Source organism: Triturus cristatus, chromosome 5_2 (assembly GCF_964204655.1).
Source record: "Triturus cristatus chromosome 5_2, aTriCri1.1, whole genome shotgun sequence".
NCBI lineage: Eukaryota > Metazoa > Chordata > Amphibia > Caudata > Salamandridae > Triturus > Triturus cristatus.
Window position 1 is genome coordinate 1,092,931,836 of NC_140588.1, and position 15,530 is coordinate 1,092,947,365.

Here is a 15,530-nt window from a genome sequence, read left to right on the forward strand (position 1 = left end):
CATGGACAACATACACTATACCTGCGAGATTTGGGCCTGTCTAGCAATGAGACCAATACCAAGGGACCAGAAGAGGATGTCGTAGACACTGAAATGAAGTCCAAGAAGACATCAAACTGAGGTAAGGGACAGTGTCCTTAAAGCCAGTGGCCGACACCCTAAAAACAGGCAAAGACTGTCTGCATTGAACCCCGTGGCGACTGCAAGCGAGTCAAAAGAAAGAGATCCCTCGGATCCTTCGACAAGGACACTGCAGCAGCACAGACCCCCAAGACGTGCAAGGACGTTTGAGGACTGAATGCCTCTACTTCTTAGCAGGAGATGTGGAAATCAGAACGCAGCTTGACGAGCACAATATCGGGGACGGAGTCATCGGCGAAACAACCATGTGAAGTGCTCGACAGCAAACACCCTGAAGCAGAGAGAAAGAGAAGGCTTGAGGTTGAATATTTTACAGAGGAAAAAATACTTAGTCCTAAATATCTTATACCAAGCTACTCGAATTCTACAAAGCAAACAGAAGACTACCAAGGATTTTGAGCCTCCTCGGATGCCAGAGCCTCAAGAAGAGCTGTAGAGGAAACCTTCAAAGAAGGGGTGGAACAAGTACAGCAGTACTCTGAAGCTGTAGAGTACCAGGAAGTTAACTGGAAAGAACCAGAAGCACTCATAGACACCCTCCCTTCAAGAACATCACCATCTGATCACATTAGCATATATAACCAATTTATCCAAAAAAAAACAGCTGACAAATATTGGGTTCAACTGGAAGAGGAAAAGCCACAATCCTGCTTCTTGTTAAACTTTCACCCACTCCGTCAAGGAGCCAATTCTTGCCAGTGCTCCCAAGTGTCTTGGACCATGGGAAATGCGGTCTTCACCGAACCAGCTGTATGTGGGACGGTGGCACCCAGGGCGGAGAAGAAATACAAACCTTCTTCAAATACCCTAATTACATAAAGGTGACCATCCCAACAGACTCTGTAATAACCTTTACTGCCAGGAAGAGAGCCAGCGTCCCAAGCAGCTCAGGACCTCCTCCTGACAAGGTGAGCAAGAGGATGAACCTCATGGGACGGGAAGTAGAAAGGCGTGCATCAATCCAGGGGAGAGTAGCTAACTCAACACATTACTAAATTGCCTTGCCTCATTTGGAGGATATAGGAGAGATAATGAATCACCTGCCGTAGCCATATGGAAAAAGGGCATCTGTCGGAAACTGAGTGTTCGAGGCATATGAGCTGCAGATCACACACTTAGCATAGATTGCCATCTGGTGTTGGACCCGGATGTTTGCACTTGTTTTTGCCTTTGAAAAGTCTTTGTAAAACACGGGATAGGTGACTCCTCTGTTGGACTATAGTGCGCATGGGCATCGGCTCCATCCTCAGATTGTTTTTTTTCTGCCATCGGGCCCGGATGTGTTTGTTGCGCTCCAGTTCGGAACCGTTACCGATTACACTTTCAACGTGCAATCCTTCACCCTTTCGACGGTATTGTCTTGATCGCGAACCCTAATCGTCTTGCATCTCTCCAAATCGAAGTCCTCGATTCTGATAGTCGGTGAAGGCCTTCGGGCCCTACCTGGGCCTTGGTTTCTGGCTCATGGAAAGGACGCCGTTCAAAAAGTGTTCTCAATGTGGGTCGAAGTTTCCCCACACTGATCTGCATGAGGTGTGCATCCTCTGCCTTTCACCAGAGCATGAGGCCAGAGACTGTCCAGCTTGTGCCTCTTTCCGCTCCAAGAAGACCATTCGAGACAGACACGCTTTAAGAACCATGGCTCGTTCGTCGACTACATCTTCCAAGAGGGAGGCGACGTTCCAGAGAGAGAGCGGGTCGAAGAAAGCCTAGTCATCGCCTCAGAAGCCGATGATTCTGATGTTGAAGAGATCACTCCGGCGCAGAGGGTCGTAAGAATGTCGACCCCGACCCCCTCCCTACACCATCAAAAGACTTCGATCACACCTTCGCGCCCAGGTGCACACCAAGAGACTGCTTCCCATGCCTCGGGCCCTTCAAAGAAGCCTACTAAGCCTTCAGGCAGCTCGGGCTCGAGTCAGCCTGCCGTCGATACCGAAACACAATCACCGGCACCAAAAAAGAAACCGCCCTCCTCCTCCATGCCGACAGCTGCTTCCACATCCAAGCACACGGCACCAAAGCCCACAAGCACAGATTCCTCAACACCGAAACGACGTTCGGAGACCAACAAAAAAACCATTCCCGAAAGGTTCGGATTCGGAGCCAAGGAAGGCTTCGGAACCGAAAAAACAAGTGCCACAGACTGTAAAAACGCACAGCTCCAAACCAAAACACAGGACCACTACAGAGTCGGTGCCGAAGAAGCCTACGGAACCAAAACGCTTGACACCGAAAGACCAACCTCCAGCAGAAGAGCCTGCTCAAAAGACTCTAATAAGGGATCCTAGATAATGGTCAATTGACTCTTAGTTCCAGGAAAAGACCACTAGATGCGCCTGCACCGGCTCCACCATCTAAAAAGAGGAGCTTTGCCACATCTCCTCTACGAGTCCCTTCTCCAACTCCACCTCCCCCACCACACCGTTCCCCCTACACCATCTCATACACCAGTAGACAATGACACCGTGGATAGTCACAGTGGCAATTATTCACAATGTATCAACAGACAATACATGGTCAAATGAAAAAGAAATATGACAACACCATAAAATATCATACAGTAAATGAATGTGATTTAATCGATTTAGGATTGTCAATAGATCAACGGTTCACAAGATAAACTGTATATCACATTCTAAAATTTTGAAAGACAGCACCAGCATCAGCAAGAGTCCTTCCTGCTGGAAATTACAGTTGTGGGCCTGCGCGGCTCGGAGAATTATGTAGGAGTCCCATAGGATCAGAGTTGTCTATGGTGGACTGAGTTAAACAGGTATGACGCCACTAGGTTCATGAGTAACCTGTGACTTCTCGGGTAAGCGGCGATGCATCTTAAATCAGCTCGTCCACAGAGCTGGCCATTATCACGGGGTTGACTTGCATACAGATCCCATAGAGCAGGATTTCCTAATGGATACGTTTGACACCAATCAAAGGTCCACCTCAATACTACCTATGCTTAAAGGGGTTATTAAGCATGCACCTGAAATCTTTAAAGATCCTGTTAGGGCTAGAGTTGACCCCACGATCGAGAAAAAATATAAAGCTGCCCCTACTGACCCAGCTTACATTAAAGCCCAGTACCCTTAGACTCCCTGGTAGTTTCCAATGCTAGGAAAAGGGCCAATTCTCAGACATCAGGTGACGCTGCACCACCCGACAAGGAGTCTAAACTCTTGGGCGCTTCTGGCAAAAGGACCGCCTCACAGGCGGCTAAAAAATGGCGCATTGCCAACACTCAGGGGCTACACTCAGGTGCTGTTAGCCTGGTATGATAGAGCACATTAGGATGAACTAGAGTCCATAATGCAGCACTTCCCAGATAAATACAAAAACGGCCAATGAGCTCATACAGGAGGGTAAGCTTATCACCAACACCTCCATCCGTTGCACGCTTGACACTGCAGACACCGCATCCAGAGCAGTAAACACAAGTGTCCTTTTGCGTAGGTATGCCTGGCTACGCATCTCTGGTTTTAAACCTGAAGTTCAAAGTTCCATCCTCAACCAGCCATTTGATCAGGAGTACCTATTTGGCCCAAATGTAGATTCAACCCTTGAAAAGATGAAAAAGGATACGGACACAGCTAAATCAATGGGAGCCTTGCAGTTGCAACCTCCCAGACGTTCCTTTCGTTGCTCACCTTACAAGGGCACCCCCAGAGGCTACTCCTCAGACAACCCCTCCACCTCTTACAAGGCTCCTGCCCAGTCTACGTTTACCAGAGGTTCACAGAGAGGAGGCTACAGAGGCAACAATAACGAGGGCAGAGGCAAGACCAACACCCGCTCTGACTCCACACCTACTCAATGACTTTCCTCCACTTCCCCCAGACCATTCCACTCCGGGGGAAGACAACAATAGTTCCTGCCTGTCTGGACCAACATCACTACAGACAGGTGGGTCAGATAAAGTTAATCAGGTTACTGTCTGGAACTTACTTCTACCCCCTCCACCACCACCACATACCACCCAAACAGCTACCAATGTCGTCAGAACACTTATCTCTGCTAAAGCAGGAGGTGATCTCCCTCCTACAAAAGGGTGCAATAGAACCAGTTCCCTTGCACCAACAAAAAAAATAGGAGTTTACTCCCTGTATTTTCTCATACCAAAGGACGACGGCTCTCAGGCCTATTCTAGACCTCAGACCTCTAAACCTGTACATACAATCGCACCACTTTCACATGGTTACACTCCAGCAGGTCCTTCCTCTTCTTTCACAAGGCTAATTCCTTGCTACTCTAGATCTCAAGGACGGCCCACACTATCAATTCAAAGTACTCCCTTTCAGAGTCACAACAGCACCACGGGTATTCACCAAGTGCCTAGCGGTAGTGGCAGCCCACTTAAGAAGACAACACATTCATGTCTTCCCATATCTGGAAGACTGGCTCATAAAAGTCAGCTCATACAGTCAGTGTGTACATCACACTCACACCACTATCCAACTACTCCACAACTGGGGTTCACAGTAAACTACGCAAATTCTCATTTACAACTGTCCCACATCCAATACCTCGGTGCCACAATAGACACCTCAAAAGCATTAGCCTATCCCCGCTTACCTTCGCCTTACCCAGAACCACCTAGCATTCAGAAAGCAACTTAAAACGTGGATATTTGACAAGTAATCCTCCTCCCCTTCCTAAGCGCCTTGAAACCCTCTGGGTATGTAGTGCGCTTTATAAATTCTATGACTTGACTTGACTTGACTATCCCAACCCGGCCAAGATAGCAAGCATGCAAGCTCTCATAACCAAATTTCAGCCTCAACACTCTCTCCCCGCACGAGTGTTCATGCAGCTAATAGGGATGATGGCCTCTTGCTCCAGTTGCGTCCTCCCCAAGAGTGTTTCGCACGCCAATGGAACCAGGCTCAAGGTCAGCTAACAGATCTGGTGATGGTAGACTGTCGCACTCATCGATCTCTGCAATGGTGGAACACCAAGAACCTTTCCAAAGGGCGACTGTTCCTAGAGCCAGTTCCACTGATAGTCCTCACAGCGGACGCATCACTCTCCGGCTGGGAAGCGCACCTATTACATCACACCATGCAAGGGAGGTGGACACCTCAACAAAAGTTCTGTAGTAGGGGATCTCTGTGTATAGTCATAATCTATGAATAATCCCCGCCCATGTGCGGGGACCCCGGAGCAATCAAAAATATCTCTTAAGCTGTCCCGCATTTGCAGACCTGCAAAGACACTTAAGAGACAGACAAAATAATACAGCCTAATCACAACAAGGCTGCACTGGCCAGCACTTCCTCTGAAGTGAACACAAAAGCCAAGATAAAGTTTAAATGTCATTTTTATTCACATCTGACATACTCCTTTATCACCACACACTCCCTTCACCCAAATCCCTTTAAACAATAGAGAGGAAGGGGTGGACAGACAAGCCCTATAGGCTGTCATTATGTGACTGCTAAAGGGATACCGTGCCTTTAAGAAACTCTCCAGAGACCCCCGGTATCCCAGGATGCACAGGCAACACAAGTTACTTCCAGTTCTTTTTTCCGGCTCCTGCTAGCAGGACCCTGGAGCTTGAGCTCTACCCTTTTGGGTGGTTTATTTGAGTAAAATTGGATTTTTTGGATAAATAGTGTTTTCATTCGACGTCTAGAGCCTTTGTCAACTACTGCCTGCAATCTGGAGCAGTTTTGGCCCACTCTTAGCATGGCTTTGTTCGATAACTGCCCTGAGTGTGGGAGGAAAAAGGCCAAGACAGACCCACATGATGTTTGTATCCTCTGCTTGCCGTCCTCGCATGTCCCAGCTGCCTGTGCCATCTGTAAAGCCTTTTCAAAAAGGACCCTGAGGGACAGGGAGAAGATTCGCCTTCAGGGACAGGAGCTGCAGAGGACCGGTGGGACTTCGGGGCATGGAGGGTCTCATTCCCCCTCCTCCGCCCATGCTTCAGCCCCTGGAGGGACCTCCGGGCAGAGCAGGGAGCAGAAACGGCGCCTACCGGCTGGTAGGTCGCGTTCGACGTCGAAGTCGACGACGTCGACGGCGAGGGAGAAGGCACCGGTATGTTCGCCGTCGATCCAGGGCTCTGGGTCGTGGCAGCCTCTGCGTTCGACGTCGAGAGAGGAGCCGGCGAGACCCGGGTCGCCGTCGCAGGTGTCGCGGTCTACGTCGACACCCCATCGACGTCGTACCGAGCCCCGTGGAAGACTTCACTCTCCACCTTCGCCGTCGACCCACGGCTCGACGCTGACTGAGTCGGCGCCGAGATCTCGCCGTCCAGGCGGAGAAGGTCGCCGTCGAGGCACAGGTCGCCGTCGAGGCACAGGTCGCCGTCGAGGCACAGGTCGCCGTCGAGGCACAGGTCGCCGTCGAGGCACAGGTCGCCGTCGAGGCACAGGTCGCCGTCGAGGCGCAGGTCGCCGTCGAGACACCAGCGTTCGACGTCGAAGCACCAGAAGGCGACGTCGAGGCAGAAGTCGACGCCGCGGCGACGGAGGTCGAGGCAGCGGTCGACGTCGAGGAGGCATGGTTCGACGTCGAGGAGGCATGGTTCGACGTCGAGAGGGCGCTCGACTGCGAGAGGGCGTTCGACGTCGAGGGCGAAGAGACGCCGGACGAGGTCGACGTACAGTTCGACGTCACGGACATCGGGGAACACGTCCTCAGTGATTACGATCTCCAGTCGGGGATCGGGGAGACGCGGACGTTCCCCGTCGGTGGCTTCCACGCGGGACAGGCCCGCCAAGAAGAAAAGAGTGGCCACGAGCCCGGACAGTTCTGGTGCGGGCTCGCCTGCAAGGAGTGATGGGGCGTCGGAACATCTGTCCCCGCTGCGGCCTCAGCCGCCGCCTCTGCCTCCTGCGCCCGGTCTTCCACCGGCTCCTCCGCCGGTGCCTGTTCTTCCTCCTCCTCAACCTCCTCCGCCTCCTCCTCTTCCCCCTCCTCCGCTGCCTCTGCCCGTGCCTCAGCGGCCTGCATCTCCACCGCAGCCACCGCCTCCGCCCCCGAGGGCTCCTCACAGGCAGAGATCTCGCTCTCGCCCTCGCCGGCGATCACGGAGTAGGCGCAGATCATCCACTCGCTCTGGGCATGGACGACGGAGGTATCGGTCTCGTTCCAGAGGCTCGAGGGGCACAAACTCTTCTGGGACTGGACGGTTTTCTCCCTCACTGTCGGAGACGCCTCCTACCCGCGTCTCTCCGGTGGATGACATTGCCACGTTCCAGGAGGTGCTGATGAGAGGGGCGGCGAAGTTGGGGATATCAGTCACTACCCCTATTCCCACTACTTCTGTGATCTTTGAGACTTTGCATAAGGCTCATCTGTCGCGCCCCCTCCTCCCACTGGTTCCGGGGTTGGAGGAACCTGCAATGGAGGTGTTCTTGACGCCGGCCGTGGTGAAACTGGCGCCCTCGAGACTGCTGAAAAAGTACAGGGCTCCTGACTCGGACCCGGCTTTCCTCAGGGTGGATCCTCCACCGGACTCTGTTATCGTGGCGGCGGCTTGTAAGCAACACTCTACGACGCCTTCGTCCACGGCCCCTCCGGATAAGGAGAGTCGCAAAATGGACTCCTTGGGGAGGAGGATGTGCTCCACGTCGGCCACTGCGATGAAGGCCGCTAGCGCCTCCGCTCTGTTGGGTCGCTATGACAGGTCCCTTTGGGACTCCCTGCAACAGTTCGCTGCCTCCCTGCCTAGAGATAAGAGGGAGGACTTTCAGGAGGTGCTGAACGAGGGCATGATGGTCTCTAATCAGATCATCAGTGCGGCGGGGGATGTGTCGTTGCTGGCGGCCCATGGGTACTGCCACGGCATACACATGAGGAGGCATTCCTGGTTGCGGCTGACACCGCTCAAGCCTGAAGCGCAGCAGAAGATCGCCAATTTACCGTTCACTGGCACGACGCTGTTCGGATCGCATGCGGATGACGAGATGGCCCGCATGAAGGCGGAGGCGGAAACCCTGAAGGTGGTGGGGCTGGAGAGGCCCAAGGAGCAGAGGAGGTCCTTACGATCCTCGGGCAGGCACTACGCCAAGCAGAGAGGTCAAGGGCGTCAATCGGGCCACCAACAACAGCAACAGCAGCAGTTCCCGAGGCAGTCCTTTCAGAAGCGGCAGAGGCCAGCATCAGTCCTCGTCGGGGAACAAAGGCCCGGCCGGGTCGAAGCCCTGAAAAGTTCCTTCCCCCTCATCCGTTACCCGCTCCGGTGGGGGGAAGTATTCGACGCTACCTGGCAGAGTGGAGAACAATAACGCAGGACAAGTGGGTGCTGAATATTGTTTGCAATGGTTACTGTCTTCGTTTCACCAGCCCGCCTCCACAGATTCCACCAGTGCGCTCCTCCTACAGGGTGAGGGAGCTCCAGCGGGAGGCGGACGTCCTGTTCAAAAAGAGGGCGATAGAAGCGGTTCCTTTGAAGCAAAAAGGAAGAGGTCTCTACTCACGGTTCTTTCTCGTAAGAAAAAAGGACAAGAACGAGTTCAGGCCTATTCTCGATCTGCGTCAAGCAAACAAGTGGATCCGCAGAGAAAAGTTCCGTATGTTGTCCCTGCATCAGATTTACCCTCAGTTGCATCGAGGAGACTGGCTGTGCGCCCTAGATCTGCAGGACGCATACTTTCATGTGCCGATCGCACCAAAGCATTGCAAGTTCCTGAGGTTTCTGGTAGGCAACAACCATTACCAGTATTCAGTACTCCCGTTTGGCCTGAAGTCTGCACCACGGACGTTCTCCAAGTGCATGGCAGTGGTCGCGGCGCACCTGCGGAAGACCAAGGTGTTTGTGTATCCATACCTGGACGATTGGTTGATCAAAGCGTCCACTTACCAGGAAGCCCAGTGCCATTTCAACAGGACGGCGGCTTTGCTTCATCGACTGAGGCTGCACATCAACATGACGAAGTCAGTGCCGGTCCCTGTGCAGTGTCTCCAGTACTTGGGGGCTTCGATCAATACTTTGACCGCAAGCGTGTGTCCTTCGGAGGAGAGACGCTTATCGATCCGTGGGAAGGCTCGGCATCTCATCTCAGCCCGCTCTCCTACGGTGAGGACGGTGTCTTCCTTACTGGGGTCGATGGCTTCTTGCATCTTTCTCACCCCCAATGCACGTCTGCATATGAGGCCCCTACAGGAATGTCTGGAGGATCAATGGGACCAGAGGCGGGGGCGTTGGGAGGACAAGATCCAGTTGTCTCAACACGCTCGGCAGTCTCTGAGATGGTGGTGTGCCCCAGGGAATGTCTGCAAGGGGACTCCCTTTCACAAGGATATTCCGGTCCAGATCATAGTGACCGATGCGTCTCTCCAGGGCTGGGGAGCGCATTCGGGCCCTCTTCAGATTCAGGGGATATGGTCGCAGATGGAGACGACTTACCATATCAACTTTTTGGAACTCAGAGCGGTACACTTGGCCTTGAAGGCGTTCCATCCCTCCTTCAGGACGAACTCCCTGCTGGTTCAGACGGACAATACTACGACCATGTATTACCTCAACAAGCAGGGGGGCTCACGTTCACGCACCCTGTCACGGGAGGCGCAGGCGATCTGGAACTGGCTGGTGGCCAGGAACCTGACAATCACAGCGACCCATCTGCCGGGGGTGCAGAATGCCCAAGCAGACGCGCTCAGCAGGCTTGTTCACGAGAACCACGAGTGGGTGCTAAACGACGACGTGCTAAGAGACGTCTTCGCAGAGTGGGGCACTCCGGATATAGATCTGTTCGCTACGGCAGAAAACAGCAAATGCCGCGACTTCGCGTCCAGGTACTACCAACCAGGGACGCTGGGGAATGCCCTATGGATCAGCTGGTCCAACAGCTTTCTCTACGCTTTTCCACCCATTCCTCTGATCCCGGTGGTGCTGATCAAGCTGTCGCAATCCAGAGCCAGAATGATCCTGATTGCTCCGGAGTGGCCGAGGCAATGGTGGTTCACCGATCTTCACCGGTCTGTTCGGCCACACTGACGCCTGCCGTGTCGGCCGGACCTTCTCACGAAGTTCGGAGGACAGATGGTTCACCCCAATCTCTCGTCCTTGAGTTTGGCAGCATGGCTCCTGAGCTAGTGCAGTATGGACACTTGAACCTACCTCAGGACTGTATGGAGATCTTGAAAGAGGCGAAGAGACCGTCTACGAGGACTTCTTACGCCTATAAGTGGAAGCGATTCTGCTTATGGTGCAAGGCAAAGGACTTTGACCCTACATCCTGTAAAGAAGATGTTATTTTGCCTTATCTGCTGCAGTTAGCTCAATCTGGGCTTAATTTTCAGTCTATTAAGGTTCATCTCGCAGCTCTGACTGCGTATAGGAAGGGCACGTCTCAAACCTCATTTTTTCAAATCCCTGTGATTAAGGATTTTTTGGAGGGTTTGCGTAAGGTGTTTACCCCTGTTAGAAGACCTTCTCCACCATGGGAACTGAATGTGGTGTTATCTAGATTGATGAGGGAGCCTTTTGAGCCTATCCATAAGGCTTCCTTGCAGCATTTGTCGTGGAAGGCTGCCTTCCTTGTGGCCATTACATCGGCCAGGAGGGTGAGTGAGATTCAGGCTCTGTGTTGTCGAGAGCCGTATACTGTTTTCCATGCTTCTAAAGTAGTGATGCGTACCCATCCTAAATTTTTGCCTAAGGTGATATCAGATTTCCATGTAAATCAAATGATAACTTTGCCTACGTTTTTTCAGCATCCTTCCTCTCCGGCGGAGAGGTCTCTGCATTCGCTTGATGTACGTAGGGTACTGAAATTCTACCTGGATAAGACAAAAGATATCCGCAGGTCGGATCAACTGTTTGTTAATTATGGTTCGGTAAGAACTGGGTTAGCTACCTCAAAACAGTCCATTTCCAGATGGATTGTTTCCTGTATTCAGCTTTGTTACCAAAAAGCTAATAAAACTTTGGGGGGTAAGCCTACGGCACATTCGACTAGAGGCAAGGCTGCTACTACAGCTTTGCTTAGGAATGTTCCCATTGCTGACATTTGTAAGGCTGCCACCTGGAAGTCGGTCCATACGTTTACGAAGCATTACTGCCTGGATTCTGATGCTAGGGCAGATGCGCAGGTTGGACAGGCTTCGCTGAGGAATTTGTTTGCACAGTGATTTGTTGGTGGTTGGGCTTACTCCACCGCTGCTTGGTGGTTGGGATGGGCTTGCCATTCTATTCATAGATTATGACTATACACAGAGATCCCCTACTACAGAAGGAGTAGTTTCTTACCTGTAACTCCAGTTCTGTAGTAGGGGTATCTCTGTTATAGTCATAAGCGACCCTCCCTCCTCCCCGGTGGAGTAACATGATAGTATCAGGCCTGTTGTTATACACCTTCAAAAAGAAATGAAAGTAACTTGTGTTGGCTGTGCATCCTGGGATACCGGGGGTCTCTGGAGAGTTTCTTAAAGGCACGGTATCCCTTTAGCAGACACATAATGACAGCCTATAGGGCTTGTCTGTCCACCCCTTCCTCTCTATTGTTTAAAGGGATTTGGGTGAAGGGAGTGTGTGGTGATAAAGGAGTATGTCAGATGTGAATAAAAATGACATTTAAACTTTATCTTGGCTTTTGTGTTCACTTCAGAGGAAGTGCTGGCCAGTGCAGCCTTGTTGTGATTAGGCTGTATTATTTTGTCTGTCTCTTAAGTGTCTTTGCAGGTCTGCAAATGCGGGACAGCTTAAGAGATATTTTTGATTGCTCCGGGGTCCCCGCACATGGGCGGGGATTATTCATAGATTGACTATAACAGAGATACCCCTACTACAGAACTGGAGTTACAGGTAAGAAACTACTCCTTACTCCACATCAACCACCTGGAGCTACTACCCATTTTCCTAGCCTTAAAGGCTTTCCAGAAACAAATATCAGGCAAAGCTGTCTTAGTCCTCACAGACAACATGACAGCCATATACTACATAGGATAGCTCGGAAGACGAGCTACGCCCACAGGTCCACTCAGGGCCCAAAGAGACACTAGATAAGGCTCAGGTCACGGGATCGCCACAAGGCCTTACCCAAGATCATTCCTCTCGTTCTTCCGCCCCGCTTAAATGCCCGGCGTCGAACTATCCTAAAGAGCCGTCGGTATCGAAAGCGCCATCACTCGATCGACCAGAATCGAAACTGAAGGCAACGGCACCGAAAGCGAAACCGAAAATGAAAGAGTCTCTCCACAGCGACAAGGCCTCGAATCCCTTGGAGCTGAAGACGCAAAAGACGGCTGTCGGCGCCGAGAGGAGTCTTACGAACGTCGAGCCGAAGGCGGCACCTCCAATCAAGGTCAAGGTTGCCGACCCGAAAATATCGACGCCAAGGAGTGTCGACACGCATATGGCGAGCGGCCCTCGAGAGCCACCCCATTCCGGTCTTCGTGTCCCGAAACCGGCATCCGGTACAGGGCCAGAGGCCACAACCAAAAGGGCGTAGAAGGATCGTGTCCCATCCGCGGCACCGTCTTCCTTTGTAAAGCAGAAGGTGTCGGAGTCGTTATTACGCATCCAAACCAAGGCTTCCATGGTTGGCGCAGACACGGCCCCGCAGCCCAGAGCGGTCAGCGCGGTTCACATCGCGTCGACGCACATCAAGTTTGGACTCCCACCAGCGGTGCGACCAAAAATGTTCGACGCCAAGAAGGGTCTCGACCCCCAAGAACCGATCGACCCGAAGAAAAATGTCGAGGCACCAACAAAAATTCCAACAGAGAAGGCAGCGGTTGCAATGCCTCGAGACGATGAGGATCCCAGGCAATTTATCGACGCCAATACTGGTAGACTTTCCATTTACAAACGGAAAATAGTGACAGACACCAATGGAGCCTTACAAAATTCCATTGAAGAGATAAAGACCCACATCACCTGTTCTAGTGGAACAACTTCAATATTGTGCCACAGAACCTCAGTCATTCTCACCCACACACTCTACTGTGGATGCTGGCGAGGTTGATGATATAGAGGGCACTTATCATATGGACACTGACCCTGAAGAGCAGAACCAGCCTTGGGTGGACAATACTGATGCAGGGGACCCACATACTGCTCCAGACACACCAGCATATGTGGTGAAAACGTCTCCTACGGAGGATACGGCTGCTTTCAATGCCTTAATTGAAAGAGCCGCCAACAATCATGACGTACAGCTCCACTCTGACCCTATTGAGGACGACTTTCTAATGGATACCTTCTCTACCTCAGAAAGATCTGTTTAGACTCTGCCCATGCTGAAGGGGGTCCTCAAACAGGCTACTGACATTTTTAAGGAGACCACGAGGGCGAGAGTCCTTAACCCTAGAATTGAAAAAAAGTACAGGCCAGCTCCTGTGGACCCTGCCTACATAAGAGGACAGTTGCCTTTAGACTCATTGGTGGTTTTCAATGCTCGGAAGAGAGCCAACTCACAGACAACGGGTGATGCTCCTCCCCCAGACAAAGAGTCTAAGGTCTTGGAAACATCAGGAAAGAGGGTTGCTGCTCAGGCAGCTAACATCTGGAGGATTGCCAACACTCAGGCGCTTCTGGCTAGATACGACAGGGCACATTATGATACCCTAGAGACACTGCTCCAGCACCTCCCAGATCAGTATAAAGAAGGAGCGGAATCCCTAATTACAGAAGGGAAGCTTATAAGCCATGCTTCCATTAAGTGCGCACTTGACGCAGCTGACACTGCAGCAAGGGCTATTAACACCAGCGTCATGTTAAGGCAGCATGCTTGGTTAAGAATCTCTGGCTTCAAACCAGAAATACAAACAACTATACTTAATCAACCTGTCAACCCTAATTCCCTCTTTGGCCCCGAGGTTGACACCACCCTAGAAAAACTCAAAAAGGATACAGAGACTGCAAAGTCTATGGGGGCTCTGCAATCACAGCAGTTTCGGAGTGGGTCCTTTCGTCGCTCCAGCAACAGAGGGCCATCAAAAAGCCAAAACCTCCCACAGTCGCAGTACACTAAAGGAGGTACACAGACCACCTATAATAAAAATAATAGAGGTGGATACCGTTGTGAGAAAGTGGCTCTGTATATACTGTTCCCTAATAGGTACAGGGTGTACAGAGTCCACAATCCCCCAGAGGTTGATAGAGGTCAAAGTTAGGTATGACCTTACTCTCAAAAGTGGTAGCTTGGTCGAGCAGTAAGGCAGTACCAGAGGACAGTGTAAAGCATTTATTGTACACACTCAGTCAGCAAATGGTTTCACACACTCAATAACTGAACTCTAGGCCAATGGTTTATATATATAAAATATATGCTTGTTTTATTTTTAGAACCACAAAGGGGGTAAAAATATACTTTCTCAGAATGAGAGGTTGAATATAAATACTTTTGTTTCAAGCAATAAATTTGTGTAAACAGTCACAGTTGGTTGCAAATAACAATCCTATTTCCTAAACATAACAATGCATTGAGCTCAATGGTAAATTCAGGTTATTTGTAATAAATTACTTTTCAGATTACTTTTGGAATTCCAGGTCTGGCTCCTAGAACCAGCCTGGGGTCAGTATTCAGAATCAAGTGATGAAAGTCGACTTAATAACTGTAATGATTTTTAAATAATATTTAGCTATTTCAAAAGTTAGCACTTAGAAAATATTTCACAGAAAACATTCAATGGATCTCTATGGCAAGAAATTCAAATTGCAGGTAGAGTACTTTATCGTTACTTTAGTAATCCAGGACTGGGTGCCTAGACCCGGGACTGGGGTCCTTGTCGAAAGCAGGTAAGTAATTTCGTTTGCAGAAATGGTACGATTTTTAAAGAATATTTCAAATTTGCAAAAGTAGACACTTAGAAGAAATTTCACAGAAAAGCAGACAATGGTTTCCTATGGGAGAAAAATGAGTTAGAGGTAAGTATAGTTGTGAACACTTTTCAGAGTCAGGGCTGGGCACCAAGATCCAGCGCTGGGAGCTCACCTAGGAGCAGGTGAGTAAATTCGTTTTTGTCACTTGGCTGATTTTTGGTGAATTTTTGCAGTTTTGAAAAGTTCACACTTAGAAGATTTTTGAAGAAAAAGCCAGTCAATGTTACCCTATGAGGAAAATGAAGTTCGCGGTTTAAGGGTAAGTATTCGACTGGCAGAGTTGAAATTCCGGGCATGGACTCAGGGGTCCCCCAGTGTCAGGTAAGTACAGTTGGTTCACCCTCAGCGGTTTCAAGACGGCCGGGTGCAGAGAGAGTTAGGCCCAATGTTATCCTATGAGGGATAGGGGGGCCTTGGTTGGTGGCTGCTGTCGGGCAAGCCACGCGGCTGTGGGAGCTGGGCTCCTGGTCACTTACTCAGGGCAAGTGGGGAAGTAGGTTAGTGTAGAGAGGGCACTGCCAGGGCCACTCGGGCGGCTGGGTGCAGGGTGCTTTTGAGCCCTCGGGCGCTCAATGAAAATCAATGGGAATGTTCCGGTTTGGAAAAAGGCTGC

The 15,530-nt window shown here is 50.9% G+C and overlaps 1 protein-coding gene across 4 annotated transcripts in view; it reads left to right on the forward strand.

The window, feature by feature from the left end:
• The window catches only part of OGT (O-linked N-acetylglucosamine (GlcNAc) transferase), a 668,897-nt gene that overhangs the window by 426,895 nt on the left and 226,472 nt on the right, over positions 1 to 15,530 (forward strand). The window lies entirely within an intron of this gene.